Below are 14,223 nucleotides of genomic sequence, written 5' to 3'. Positions count from 1 at the left end.
ACCGCAGTTCGCCGCCGCCGCCGCGCACCCAGCCCCAGGGGGGCGGGCTGGAGGGAGGGGGCGAGCGCCGGGCGCCGGCCCGGGGACCCCCGCAGCCATGGCGGGCGGGGAGGGGGCTGCCCAGCCGCTTCACCTGCTGCAGAGGGGGCGGCCGGCGCCGCTTCACCTGCCGGAGCGGGAGGCCACCGAGGCGAGGCCGAGGCGGCGGCGCGCTCGGCTGCGCCTCCGGGTCCTAGAACCGCATTCTCCCGCTCGCCTGGGGCGAGGGATTGGCCGGGTCTGGGTGAAAGGGGTCACGGCCTGGGGATCCGAGGGTCACATCTTCTCCGCACCGAGGATCTCAGCGACTGCGAGCACGGCTCGGAGACCCATGGTGGTGCAGCGTTGGCGCGCCAGGGCTGCGTCCCCCTCTCGGGTCCCCGACTGAGAAGGTGGGAACCCCCTTCCAGGCCCCCCACCTTTTATTTCTCTCCTCCCCTGCTTAGCCCAGAGACGAGCTGAGGACCAGGGGGAGCCATCTCCACACAGGAACTCCTAAACAGGGTGGGGGGCGCGGACGCAGGCCAGTGGAGACCCCCGCCACCTGTCCCACCTCTACCAACCGTGCGCCTGTGCAGGGCACCCCTACAGGTTTTAGAATGCGGGCAACTATGGAATAGGGCAGGTTGCGAGAAGCTGGGCCAGCCAAGGTGGTCCCAAGGAGGATTGGGGGGTTGCGGAAAGGAGGATGAGAGCCAGCCGCAAGACTGGAAAAGGAGCGGGCACCATAGAGGAGGGAAAAAGAATCTTGACACTGTCCCCGCCAGGGATCTAGGCTGGCCTCTCACCTTGGAGAATAACAATCTCTGATGTCAGCTAATTACAGAAATACTTCCAGAGCTCTTTCATTCATCCTGACAATGGCCAGAGAAGGTAGGTATTGATAGCCTTATTTTAGAGATGGGGAAACTGAGGCTGAGAGTAGGTAAGTGAGCTGTCCAAGGGCACTCAACTAACAAAGGACAGAAGCAAGCCTCCTCACTGTCTACCTCCAAAACCTAAACTGGCTTGGAGTTGCTGTCCTGGCCCTCCACTGCCCATCTCATGTAGGATGGGAGAGTATGGGGGAGCAACCTAAGGGCTGGGGTCCCATCTATAGCCTGAATTTGAGACTTTCAGTTACTCCTCTCATTCCCCATTTAATTTGTGGGGATCCCCAACTGGCCCCTCCCTACACTTCCAGGGCACTGAGGAGGGAGGGCTGGCTGAAGGAGCCCTGGATAATCTCTAGGCCAGGTCAGGAGCCATTAGTGTCCCCTCCCCTGACAGCATCCTCCTCCTTCTGCCCTCACATTCAGAGCCACTGAGACTTTAAGCAAGAGATGGAAAGTTGACATCTAATCTAGAGGAAGACCCTGGAAGGAGCCAGCCCCTTCCCCCAGGCTGACCTGGTTTAAGCCTTTCTTCTGCCAAGGTCACCAGCACCCCAGATGGGTGAGAGATGTGATCACTGGTTTCATGGCCTGACCAGGGACCTCCAAGGTGAGTCAAAGCAGGATTCTCCTTGGGCATGCAGGGAAAATGACCCATTCCCTGAACACTGCCGTATTCTCCCTCCCAGACAGACCAGAACCTTGCCCTTGGGTCCTTGCCCTTGAGATTAGCTAGGACCTCTTCCTCTTCTTCTCTCCTTCTTTCTTCTCTCTTCTTTTTCTTCTTCTTGTCTCTATAAGATAACTGTTGTGGAAGATTTTTTTTCTTTTAAGATGGAGTCTCTTGCTGTCTCCCAGGCTGGAGTGCAGTGGCTCAGTCTCAGCTCACTGCAACCTCCACCTCACAGGTCCAAGCAATTATCCTGCCTCAGCCTCCTCAGTAGCTGGGACCACAGGCGCGTGCTACCACACCCAGCTCATTTTTGTACTTTTAGTAAAGATGGGGTTTTGCTATGTTGACTAAGCTGCTCTCAAACTCCTGACCTCAAGTGATCCGCCTGCCTCAGCCTCCCAAAGTGCTGGGATTACAGGCACGAGGCACCCCGCCCAGTCTGGAAGACTTTTTTTTAATGAAAAACAAACAAACAGACAAACATTTTTTTAAAGAATGGATTCCCTGATTCCTCAATAGCTGTCTCTTTCCATTGAACAATAAACCTTTACTTAGCACTAGCTATGTGCCCATCACTGTGCTCGGTCCTGCAGATTCTGTGGCAGATGAGAAATGCCTCAGTCCTTGGGCTGCTTGCAGCCTAGTGAGGGACAGAATTTTTTTTTTTTTTTTTTTTTTTTTTTTTGAGACAGAGTCTCTCTTTGTCGCCCAGGCTGGAGTGCAGTGGCTGGATCTCAGCTCACTGCAAGCTCTGCTTCCCAGGTTTACGCCATTCTCCTGCCTCAGCCTCCCGAGTAGCTGGGACTACAGGTGCCCGCCACCTCGCCCGGCTAGTTTTTTGTATTTTTTAGTAGAGACGGGGTTTCACCGTGTTAGCCAGGATGGTCTCGATCTCCTGACCTCGTGATCCTCCCGTCTCGGCCTCCCAAAGTGCTGGGATTACAGGCTTGAGCCACCGCGCCTGGCGAGGGACAGACGTTTAACCCCTCTAGGAGAGTGGCTGCTTCAAGTCATCCTATGGGACCAGCTGTTCATGCTTCGTCTTGCCCAGAACTACTTCTGTGAGAGGAAAAGAGAAGGGTAGGAGCGTGCCCTGCAGCTGGAAACCCAAGCCAGGCGGGGAGCCACTAATGCAGTAGTTACCAGACTGTATCCTCAATCCTTGGGGCTTCTCAAGCCATTGCCAGGCACTTTTCACCCAAGGCCTGGTGGAAATAAAGCTGGGCTAAGTAACACCTCTTCTGTGGAAAATTATTGTTTCTGCAAGCCTACATTCTCTCTCTGTCTCTCTCATGCCGATCAGAACTGTAAGTTACAAAAAAAAAGAGAAGATGGAATCAATTATTACGTAGTAAATTTCATTGGCTTGGCAGAAGGTATCTTTCCCATCTTGGCCCACTGAGGAGGAAATCCTAGAAGGGATGACTGAAGCTTGGGACTAACACATTGGTGGATCTGTGCTACCCTCTGCTGGCCACAGACGGCATGACAGCCAAGACAGGGCAAGGCTTCCAGCGGCGATGGATGGATTCACCGCAGAAGCGACATTTCTGGACTGTTGTCACCTTCAGTGGAGGTATTGTGCAGTCACTGGGGATATTCAGAACCCAGGTAATTGAGAAGGTTTCCCCAGGTATCTCTTCTCTCCCCTTCACCATTACTCCGTAGGAGCCTCCTTCAAAACGGAAAACGAGGAGCCGAGGAGCCGGGCAAGGTGGCTCATGCCTGTAATCCCAGCACTTTGGGAGGCCAAGGCGGGCAGATCACGAGGTCAGGAGATCGAGACCATCCTGTCTAACACGGTGAAACCTCGTCTCTACTAAAAATACCAAAAAAATTAGCCAGGCGTGGTGGCACGCGCCTGTAGTCCCAGCTACTCAGGAGGCTGAGGCAGGAGAATCACTTGAACCCGGGAGGCGGAGGAGGTTGCAGTGAGCTGAGATGGCGCCACTGCGCTCCAGCCTGGGCGACAGAGCGAGACTCCGTCTCAAAAAAAAAAAAAAAAAAAAAAAAAAAAGGGAAAAAGGGGCCGGGCGCGGTGGCTCACGCCTATAATCCTAGCACTTTGGGAGGCCGAGGTGGGCAGATCATGAGGTCAGGGGTTTGAGACCAGCGTGGCCAATATGGTGAAACCCCATCTGTACTAAAAATACAAAAAATTAGCCGGGTGTGGTGACGCGTGCCTGTAATCCTAGCTACTCAGGAGGCTGAGGCAGGAGAATCGCTTGAACCCAGGAGGCAGAGGTTGCAGTGAGCCGAGACGGCGCCATTGCACTCGCACCTGGGCGACAGAGCAAGACTCCGTCTCGAGGGGGAAAAAAAAAAAAGGAAAAAAGGGCCAGGCACGGTGGCTCACACCTGTAATCCCAGCACTTTGGGAGGCTGAGGAGGAAAGATTGCTAAAACCCGGGAGTTCAAGACCAGCCTGAGCAACTTGGTGAGACCCCATCTCCACAAAAAATACAAAAAATACAAAAAACAGCTGAGCATGATTGTGCGCACCTGTAGTCCCAGCTACTCAGGAGGCTAAGGTGGGGGGATTGTTTGAGCCTGGGAGGTCAAGGCTGCAGTGAGCCAAGATCGCATCACTGCACTCCACTCTAGCCTGGGCAACAGAGCGAGACCCTGCCTCAAAAAAAAAAAAAAAAAAGGAAAAAGCTTATTACACAGTTCAAAAGAGAAACAAAGTGCAAAAGCATGTGCAAAGAAAGTAAAGTCTCTCCTGGCCAAGTGCGATGGCTCACCCCTGTAATCTCAACACTCTGGGAGGTTGAGGTGGGTGGATCATTTGAGGTCAGGAGTTTGAGACCAGCCTGGCCAACATGCTGAAACCCCATCTCTAATAAAAATACAAAAATTAGCTGGGTGTAGTGGCAGGTGCCTGTAATCCCAGGTACTTGGGAGTTTGAGGCAGGAGAATCACTTGAACCTGGGAGGCAGAGGTTGCCGTGAGCCAAGATCGCGCCACTGCACTCTAGCCTGGGCAACAGAGCAAGACTCTGTAAGAAAGAAAGAGAGAAAGGACGAGAGAAAGGAAGAGAAAGGAAGGAAAAGAAAGGAAAAGAAAAGTCTCTTGCCAGTCAACCTCCCTGTTGCCCATTCCCTCCCCAGAGGCAACCACTCTTAACAGTTTGTCTTTTTTTTTTTTTTTTGAAATGGATTCTCACTCTGTTGCCCAGGCTAGAGTGCAGTGGCATGATCTCAGTTCACTGCGACCTCTGCCTCCTGGGTTCAAGCAATTCTCCTGCCTCAGCTTCCTGAGTAGCTGGGACTACAGGTGCATGCACCACCATGTCCAGCTAATTTTTGTATTTTTAGTAGAGACGGGGTTTCATCATGTTGGCCAGGCTGGTATTGAACTCCTGACCTCAAGTGATCCACCTGCCTCAGCCTCCCAAAGTGCTGGGATTGCAGGTGTGAGTCACTGCACCCAGCCTCTTAACAGTTCTAATGTATTTTTGCAGAGATATTTGGAGCATATGCTGTGTGTGTGTGTGTGTGTGTGCGTGTGTGTGTGTGTGCGTGTGTGTGTGACACAAATGATAGCACAAACTCTACACTGTTCAGCACCTGCTATTTTCATATAATAATATACCTGCCTGTAGATAGTCAACATAGTTTTCCATCATATGGTGTGTCACAATTTACTCACCATTCCCCTCCTAGTGGATATTTATGTGTGTCCGCCTTTTATTACTACAAACAATGCTAATTGCAGGAAATATCTTAGTACATATATTCGTAGACATATGTGTGTGTAAAATAAATTTATAAGTATGACAATTCTGGGTCAAAGATTATGTGCTCTTAAATGTTTTATAGGTTTTCACAGAATTGCCCTCCAAAAATTTTGTACCAATTTACAACCCCCAACAACGAATGAGATCACCTGTTTCCCCAAATCCTCACAAACAGGTTATTATCAGGTCTTTTTTTTTTTTTTTTTTTTTTTTTTTTTGAGACAGAGTCTCGCTGTGTCGCCCAGGCTGGATTGCAGTGGTGCGATCTCAGCTCACTGCAAGCTCCACCTCCCGGGTTCATGCCATTCTCCTGCCTCAGCCTCCTGAGTAGCTGGGACTACAGGCACCCGCCACCACGCCTGACTAATTTTTTTTTTTGTATTTTTAGTAGACACGGGGTTTCACCGTGTTAGCCAGGATGGTCTCGATCTCCTGACCTCATGATTCGCCCGCCTCAGCCTCCCAAAGTACTGGGCTTACAGGCGTGAGCCACCATACCTGGCCTATCAGGCCTTTTGATCTTAGGTGATGACTCTAAAATTCCTGGTCACAGAGCAGGTGATTATCTGTCTTTTTCTTTGGGCCGCGGGTTTCTCCAAGTCAGGGACTGTGTCTTTCTCATACCTACATCCCCAGTGAAGGACTTGACAACATCCTTGGGAGTTACTCGAGGAGTATCTGCTAAATATTGAGTGAAAGAAACAGAGCTGCATTTTGGCAGGCCCAGAGGGAGGCGTTAGGTTTGAGGTTTGAGCAGGAGGCCTGCTCTTTTTTTCTTTTCTTTTTTTTTTTTTGAGACAGAGTCTCGCTCTATCACCCAGGCTGGAGTGCAGTGGCGTGATCTCGGGTCACTGCAACCTCTAAGGAGGCCTGCTCTTTAGGGCCACTCTCTCTTCCAGACCCTGGTCAAGTCTCTGCCCCAAATCCAAAAGCCTTCCTCTTTCAGGAGCCTCCCAGGTTGCAAGGTCTGAGGTTGAAGGCCCGGAACGCCCAGTGCAGCTTTCACCCAGATCTGCTGTATTCCAGGAATGGGCCCATCATCCCCAAGTTGCATGAGAACTGGAGACAAAGTAGGTGTCCAGCTTTAGGGGATCAGTTAAACCACTGTCCAATAGAACTTTCTGCAATAATGAAAATGGTCTCTATCTGCCCTGTCCAATATGGCAGCCACTGGCCACTCATAGCTACTGAGTATTCAAGCTGTAGCTAGTTCAACTGAGGAAATAAATAAATTTTACTTAATTTTAATTAATTTCAATTTAAGTAGCCATGTGTGGCTACTATATTGGACAGTGAAGGGTTCAATAAATTTTGATATAGCCCCACAATGGAAAACTATGCAGCTATAAAAAATAAAATAAAATAAAATAAAATAAGGATGCCAAGAAAAATGGAAAGATCTTCAGGATATATTTTGAAACAAAAATGTGGTATAGGCTGAGTACAGTGGCTCACTCCAATAATCCCAGCACTTTGGGAGCTAAGATGAGAGGCCGAGGCAGGAGGATCACTTGAGTCTAGGGGTTCAAGACCAGCCTGGTCAACATAATAAGACTTCTGTCCCTACAGCAAGTAAAAAAAAAAAAAAAGACAGCATGGTGGTATATGAACGTAGTCCCAGCTATTCAGGAAGCTGAGGTGGGAGGATTGCTTGAGCCAGGGAAGTTGAGGCTACAGTAAGCTGTGATTGTACCACCACACTCAGCCTGTGTGACAGAGCAAGACCCCATCTTAAAAAAAAAAAAAAAAAAAAAAAAGTCCAGGCATGGTGGCTCACACCCTAATCCCAGCACTTTGGGAGGCCAAGGACGGTGGATCACCTGAGGTTGGGAGTTCAGGACCAGCCTGACCAACATAGAAAAACCCTGTCTCTACTAAAAATACAAAATTAGCCAGGTGTGGTGGTGCATGCCCATAATCCCAGCTACTCAGGAGGCTGAGGCAGAAGAATCACTTGAACCCAGGAGGCAGAGGTTGCAGTGAGCCAAGATTGCGCCATTGCACTTCAGCCTGGGCAACAAGAGCGAAACTCCATCTAAAAAAAATAAAAATAAAAAAAATAGCACAAAATGTGGTTCAGAACAGTATATATAGTATGTCATCTTTTTTGAAAGAAAGGCAGGTAGAGGAGGCTGGGCGTGGTGGCTTATGCCTGTAATACCAGCACTTGGGGAGGCCGAGGCGGGTGGATTAACTGAAGTCAGGAGTTTGAGATGAGCCTGGCCAACATGGGAAACCTTGTCTCTACTAAAACTACTTCGGGAGGCCAAGGGGGACAGATCACTTGCAGAAATTTGAGACCAGCCTGAACAACTTGGTGAAACCACACCTCTACACAAAATACAAAAATTAGTTGGATGTGGTAGTGCACGCCTGTGGTCCCAGCTACTCAGGAGGCTAAGGTTGGAGGGCTCTTGAGCTGGGGAAGTTGAGGATGCAGTGAGCCATGATCACACCACTGCACTCCAGCAGGGGTGACAGAGTGAGACAGTAGGAGTGACAGAGTGAGACCCTGTCTCAAAAAAATAAAAGAAAGAAAATAAAAGAGCTTTGCACAGTGGTAGTATCATAGCCAATGAATGAAAGGGAGGTGGAAATAAAAGCAGATGTTTATATTTGCTTGAATTTGCATAGGGAAAGTAATATCAGTGGTGACCTATAGGGAGCTGGGGGAAACCTGTGGCTGGGGGGCGGAGGTAGGCAAGGACAGGGGTGGGAACAGAACTTTCCAGTGAATTTCTTTATATTTCATTTTGATTGTTGAAACATGTACATATATTACCTATTCAAAAAGTTAAAGTCAGGTGCAGTGGCTCATGCCCGTAATCCCAGTACTTTGGGAGGTTGAGGTAGGAGGATCGCTTTACCCCAGGAGTTAGAGGCCAGCCTGGGCAATATAGTGACCTCGTTTCTATAAAAAGTTTACAAATTAGCCATAAGCCGGGTGCGGTGGCTCACACCTGTAATCCCAGCACTTTGGGAAGCTGAGGCAGGCAGATCACCTGAGGTCAGGAGTCTAAGACCAGCCTATCCAACATGGTGAAACCCCATCTCTACTGGAAATACAAAAATTAACTGGGCATGGTGGTGGGTGCCTGTAATCCCATCTACTTCAGAGGCTGAGACAGGAGAATCGCTTGAGCCGGGGAGGTGGAGGCTACAGTGAGCCAAGATCACGCCACGACACTCCAGCCTAGGCGACAAAGCGAGACTCCGTCTCAAATAAATAAATAAATAAACAAATAAATAAATGGCCATATATAGTGACACGCTCCTGTAGTCCCAGCTACTTAGGAGGCTGACATGGGAAAGTCGCTTGAGCCAGGGAAGTCAAGGCTGCAGAGAGCCAAGATCACATCACTGCACTCCTGCCTGTGCAACACAGTGAGACTCTGTCTCAAAAATGAAAAGGTGGCCGGGCACAAGGCTCACACCTGTAATCCCAACACTTTGGGAGCCTGAGGAGGGCAGGTCACTTGAGGCCATGAGTTCGAGACAAGCCTGGCCAACATGGTGAAGCCCCGTCTCTACTAAAAATACAAAAATTATCTGGGTGTGGCGGTGTGTGCCTGTAGTCCCAGCGACTAGAAAGGCTGAGGCAGAGGAATCACTTGAACCCGGGAGGCAAAGGTTGCATGAGCCGAAATTGCACCACTGCACTCCAGCCTGGGTGGCAGAGGGAGACTCCCTCTAAAAAAAAAAAAAAAAAATTAATTAAAATGAAAGCAAATTGCTTGCCATCTAACCATGAGGGCTGCTCCCTCCCTCTTCTTGGCAACTCGTGATAGTCACTACGTTATCATTTGTTTTTTGTTTTTGTTTTTGTTTTTGTTTTTGTTTTTTTGAGACGGAGTCTCGCTCTGTTGCCCAGGCTGGCGTGCAGTGGCCGGATCTCAGCTCACTGCAAGCTCCGCCTCCTGGGTTTACACCATTCTCCTGCCTCAGCCTCCCGAGTAGCTGGGACTACAGGCGCTCGCCACCTTGCCCGGCTAGTTTTTTTGTATTTTTTTAAGTAGAGACGGGGTTTCACCGTGTTAGCCAGGATGGTCTCGATCTCCTGACCTCGTGATCCGCCCGTCTCGGCCTCCCAAAGTGCTGGGATTACAGGCTTGAGCCACCGCGCCCGGCCTACGTTATCATTTCTTTTTTGTTTTTTTGAAGATGAAGCCTTGCTCTGTCCCCAGGTTGGAGTGCAGTGGCACATTCTCGGCTCACTGCAACCTCTGCCTCCCGGGTTAAGGCAATTCTCCCGCCTCAGCCTCCCGAGTAGCTGGGATTACAGGCGCCGAGTAGCTGGGATTATAGTCACCATGCCCGGCTAATTTTTTATTTTTTTAGTAGAGACGGAGTTTCACCATATTGGCCAAGATGATCTCCAACTCCTGACCTGTGATCTGCCCACCTCGGCCTCCCAAAGTGCTGGGATTATAGGTGTGAGCCACTGCACCCTGCCCAAAGCTATCCTGTCTATGTAACTCACTAGAGGACAGCCCCAGAGAGTGGACCTCTGAAGACCACATGAGCCTCACCCCAGTGACACAGGCTCCCAAAGCCGGCCATGCATCACAATCAGAATCTGGGGGGAGTACGGCCAGGGATCTGTGTCTTTTACAGTCCTCCAGGTAATTCAGTCATTTACTGACCCGTCCTTGTCAATGCTTCCCAGTAAAGAGAGTACAGGCTACATGTCCCAGATACATACACCTTCCCTTTAGACAGCAGTCATCACTGACGTCTTCTGAGTACCAATGAAGTGCCAGACACTGAGGCGTTCTACGTGTTACTTTAAGGCAAACAGCATCCCGGCAGGGCAGGGCTTGCCACTGTGCTCACTGAGCTCAGCGTCTCTGGAGTGACTGACTTATTCAAGGTCATATCGCTGGTAAGTGTCAGAACTAGGATCTGAATCTAGTCATAAACTCCCTGAGCCTGCGTTTTCTTCTTTGAAAAAAAAAAAAAAAAATGGCAGCAGGATTTTATTGAATTGTTTTGAATATTAAATAAAATTTTATGTAAAGCACTTAGCAGAGACTTATTTCCAGCAATAAGGTGGACTATATATGTTCAGAAAAACTCTTGTGGTACAAAACAGCTAGAAATGCTAGATAAAAAATAAAATGTATGTGGGTCTCCTTCCTTCCTTTCCTTCTTTCCTTCCTTTCTTTCCTTCTTTCCTTCCTTCCTTCCCTCCCTCTCCTTCCTTCCCTCCCTCTCCTTCCTTCCCTCCCTCTCCTTCCTGCCTTCCTTCCCTCCTTCCCTCCTCTCTCTCTCTCTTTCTTTTTCTTTCTTTCTGTCATTTGTTCTTTTGCTGTGTTGCCCAGGCTGGAGTGCAGTGTTGTGATCTTGGCTCACTGCAACCTCCACCTCCCAGGTTCAAGCAATTCTCTGGCTTCAGCCTCCTGAGACTTGAGTAGCTGGGACTACAGGCGCGCACCACCATGCCTGGCTAATTTTTATATTTTTATATTATTTTTTATTTTTTAAAATTTTTATATTTTTAGTACAGACGGGGTTTTACCATGTTGGCCAGGCTGGTCTCGAACTCCTGACCTCAACTGATCCACCCACCTCGGCCTCCCAAAGTGCTGGGATTACAGGCATGAGCCACTGCACCCAGACGTGTGTGTTGTTTTCAATGCAAGGCTGAGCTGGCAAGAAAACAAGACTCCTCTGAGGCACAAATCCAGAAAGGAACAAGACAAAGCCTGGGGCCTCATAAAGAGGAGGAGATTAAATCAGAGATAATGTGCCCTTCAAAAAAGTCAAGAGTGGACCAGGCATGGTAGATTAAGCCTGTAATTCCAGCACTTTGAGAGGCTGGGGCAGAAGGATCGCTTGAGTCCAAGAGTTCAAGAACAGCCTGGGCAACATGGTGAGACACCATCTCTATAAAAAATACTTAAAATTAGCCAGGCATGATGGTACACACCTGTAGTCCCAGCTACTCAGGAGACTGAGGTGGGAGGATCACATAAGCCCAGAAGGCAGAGGCTGCAGTGAGCCAAGATCATGCCGCCACACTCCAGCCTGGGTGACAGAGCAAGACACTGTCTCAAAAACAAAAAAATTTTTAAAGAAAGAAAGAAAAAAGTCAAGGGTGCCCAAAAGGTGATATTCTGCGACAGTAATGGAAAAAACATCCACCCAGCAGAGAGAGATGGTAAGGATACTTGCTTACCTCAATCTATCAATAAGCTATATGTATGTACCTAATAACATAGCTTCAAAAATCATAAAACAGAAATACTGGGAAAAATAGACAAATCCACCAATGGAAGAGTTAAATCACCTCCCTCTGGAATTGGTACATCAAGCAGACAAAAAATTCAGTGAGGATTTAAAAGATTTGAGCAACGCAATCAGCAAGCATAATCTAATAGAGTATTTTAAATACTCCAGTTCAAACAATTGGTGAACACACTTTTACTTTCAGACACAGATGGACCATTTACAAAAATGACCACATATCAGATCATAAAGCAGTCTCCATCAGCTCAAAATATCATATAGACCACATTCTCTAACAGCAATAGAATTAAATTAGAAATCAATAATTTTTAAAAATAAACAATCCCGTGCATTTTTAAATGTCAAAATGCACCAGGCTCAGTGGCTCACACCTGTAATCCCAGCACTTTGGGAGGCCGAGGAGGGTGGATCACGAGGTCAGGAGTTCAAGACCAGCCTGGCCAACATAGTGAAACCTCATCGCTGCTAAAAAATACAAAAATTAGCCGGGCGTGACGGCAGGTGCCTGTAATCCTAGCTACTCGTGAGGCTGAGGCAGGAGAGTCGCTTGAACCCGAGAGGCGGAGGTTGCAGAGAGCCAAGATTGCGCCACTACACGCCAGCCCGGGTGACAGTGTGAGACTCTGTCTCAAAAAAAAAAGTCAAAATGCAATTCTAAATAATTCATGGGGCTGCACCCAGTGGCTAATGCCTGTAATCCCAGCACTTTCAGAGGCTGAGGCAGGAGACTCACTTGAGCGCAGGAGTTTGAGACCAGCCTGGGCAACATAGTAAGACCCTGTCTCTATAAAAAAATTAAAAATAAAAATAGCCTGGCATGGTGGCGAATACCTGTAGTCCCAGCTACTCAGGAAACAGAGGTGGGAGGATTGCTTGAGCCCAGGAGTTAAAGGCTGCAGTGATTCATGATCAAACCACTACACTCCAGCCTGGACCACAGAGACCCTGTCTCAAAATTAATTAATTAATTAATTAATTAAAATTTGTAGCTTAAAGAACTCCTAACAGAAATTAGAAAGTATCTACAACAGAACATCAAAAATACCTTATATAGCCCGAGTGCTATGGCTCATGCCTGTAATCCCAGCACTTGGGGAGCCTGAGATGGGCAGATCACCGGAGGTCAGGAGTTCGAAACCAGCCTGGTCAACATGGTGAAACCCTGTCTCTACTAAAAATACAAAAATTAGCCAGGCGTGTTGGCGGGCACCTGTGGTCCCAGCTACTCAGGAGACTGAGGAAGGAGAATCGCTTGAACCCAGGAGGTGGAGGTTGCAGTGAACTGAGATCGCGCCACTACACTCCAGTCTGGGCTACAGAACAAGACTCCATCTCAAAAACAAACAAAAAAAGCCATGTATAAAGTCCTTAGCACATAGTGCCCTAAAAATGGAAGTGAAGATGAGGATGATGAAGATGCAGCAATAGCTTGGAGGGAAGGTATCTGTAGGACAAACTTGGCAATAGTCAGTTCTGAGGTCAAAGGAGAAGGGCTAAAGACTAAAGGACTGGCCTGTTGTGGTGGCTCACACCTGTAATCCCAGCACTTTGGGAGGCTGAGGTGGGAGAATGGCTTGAGTCCAGGAGTTAGAGACCAGCCTGAGCAACATAGCAAGACCTTGTCTCTACTAAAAATTAAAAAAAAAAAAAAAAAAAAAAATTAGCTGGGCATGGTAGCACAAACCCAAAGTCCCAGCTACTCAGAATTACTTGAGCCTATGAGTATGAGGACAGCCTGAGCAACACAGTGAGACCCTGTCTCTATAAAAAATTAAAATAAAAATAGCCTGGCCTGGTGGTAAACACATGGTGAAACCCTGTCTCTACAAAAAATGTTTAAAAAGGTTGGGCACGGTGGCTCACACCTGTAGTCCCAACAGTTTGGGAAGCCGAGGCAGGCAGATCATGAGGTCAGGAGTTCAAGACCAGCCTAACCAATATGGTGAAACCCCATCTCTACTAAAAATACAAAAATTAGCCAGGTGTGGTGCCGTTTGCCTGTAGTGCCAGCTACTCAGGAGGCTGAGGCAGGAGAATTGCTTGAATCAGGGAGGCGGAGGTTGCAGTGAGCCAAGATCGCACAAATACACTCCAGCCTGGGCGACAGAGTGACATTCCATCTCAAAAAAAAAAAAAAAAAGTTTAAAAATTAGCCGGGTAGGCCGGGCGCGGTGGCTCAAGCCTGTAATCCCAGCACTTTGGGAGGCCGAGACGGGCGGATCACGAGGTCGGGAGATCGAGACCATCCTGGTTAACATGGTGAAACCCCGTCTCTACTAAAAAATACAAAAAACTAGCCGGGCGAGGTGGCGGGCGCCTGTAGTCCCAGCTACTCGGGAGGCTGAGGCAGGAGAATGGCGTAAACCCGGGAGGCGGAGCTTGCAGTGAGCTGAGATCCGGCCACTGCACTCCAGCCTGGGTGACAGAGCGAGACTCCGTCTCAAAAAAAAAAAAAAAAAAAAAAAAAAATTAGCCGGGTGTAGTGGTGCACACCTGTAGTCCCAGCTACTGAGGAGGCTGAGACAGGAGGATTGCTTGAGCCAGGCAGGTAGAGGCTGAAGTGAGCCATGATTGTGCCACTGCACTGCCTGGCCAACAGAGCCAGACCCTGTCTCAAAAAAACAAAAAATTCAAGGGCTGAGTTTGAGGG

General features: G+C 48.8%; 1 long non-coding RNA gene across 1 annotated transcript; it reads left to right on the top strand.

Moving 5' to 3' along the window:
- The first annotated feature begins 437 nt into the window (after positions 1 to 437).
- LOC105468681 (uncharacterized) lies at positions 438 to 2,819 on the top strand. Its single transcript, XR_011615897.1, has 2 exons — positions 438 to 1,521; positions 2,577 to 2,819. It is a non-coding gene; the product is annotated as an uncharacterized lncRNA (long non-coding RNA).
- Positions 2,820 to 14,223: the final 11,404 nt, after the last annotated feature.

This window comes from Macaca nemestrina, chromosome 17, assembly GCF_043159975.1.
Source record: "Macaca nemestrina isolate mMacNem1 chromosome 17, mMacNem.hap1, whole genome shotgun sequence".
Taxonomy (NCBI): domain Eukaryota; kingdom Metazoa; phylum Chordata; class Mammalia; order Primates; family Cercopithecidae; genus Macaca; species Macaca nemestrina.
The sequence above is the reverse complement of the archived record's forward strand: the minus strand, read 5'-3'. Positions and strand labels throughout refer to the sequence as shown.